This window comes from Anarrhichthys ocellatus, unplaced genomic scaffold (genome assembly GCF_004355925.1).
Source record: "Anarrhichthys ocellatus isolate YVR2014 unplaced genomic scaffold, GSC_Weel_1.0 scaffold12, whole genome shotgun sequence".
Lineage (NCBI taxonomy): Eukaryota > Metazoa > Chordata > Actinopteri > Perciformes > Anarhichadidae > Anarrhichthys > Anarrhichthys ocellatus.
The window spans coordinates 4,226,333-4,227,468 of NW_022280042.1; positions in this window are offsets into that span (position 1 = coordinate 4,226,333).

Here is a 1,136-nt window from a genome sequence, read left to right on the forward strand (position 1 = left end):
ACGGGGTTAAACTCCAGCGACACAGAGCAGCAGAGATTCTCTGCATGCTCCCTGTGGGCTCAACCTACTGCTGTGAAACACCCTCCAGCACACAAGCACGCCCAATTACCTTTTTCTATCTCATTTTAAAGACAGATGCACACGCTGAGAGCCAGAACACAACTTCATTCTTTCATTATTAGCTCTCTCTTTAGCCCTCAGGGTGTCATGACAGGTTGAGTTCTGTTGACACACAGCTCACCGCCGGCGCTTTTTTAAACTTGTTAGCCTCATAATAGAGATCTGATTATTCTAGATAACGCACACACACACACACACACACACACACAGGGGTGCACTGGCCTGGATACCCATTCCCCACCGCATGCTTGCACTCTGATGTAAGATGAAAGGCACATTAGTTGGATAGCGATCAGCGCAATGAGTCCTAACACCTCCTTCAGATATGGATTATTTGTCTTTTAGGAGCTTCCTGCAGTGACCAGCTGCCTGCAGCGAGCATTGCTGCTGCATTTAAAGACATCCAGCATGGTGTATGATAAATGACATGATGGCAATATGAAACTAGTATCAAATCAGCTTTGGGAACATTTTAGGAACAGAAGCCGGAGAGATGATTGGGTCCAGATTTGACTGATTATTGGAAGGAATATGCACATACCGAGTGGATTCAGTGGCCACAGATTTGATCTTTGCATGTACTCAGTATCCATCAGCCCACACGTGTCCTTGGGTGAGACACTGCATGTTTTTCTGCTCATCCATTATAAGCCTCTTCACATATAGGAGCTTTACTTCTCCTCATTCAAGGTGTAACGGGGAGCATATAAATAGCAGCTTCATGGGTGCTTAAAGGCTGCTGATATTTTCTCTCCCATCCTTGAATTCAAAACAGTTTTTCCTAAAAGTAAAAGTACATATTACCAGTAAAACGTACTGTCAAAAGTCTCTAGTTCTAGCGCTTAATTAATCTTAATTAATCTCTAATTTTTGATGCTATAATCAGATAACACTTGTGAGATTTATTCAGATGGGTAAATATTGTGTATATGTTGCTGGTTAATATAGTGCATGAAGATATTATACAGCTCAAATTGAAAATAATCAGGTTCGCCTGAAAAAAAAAGCACTTTTAT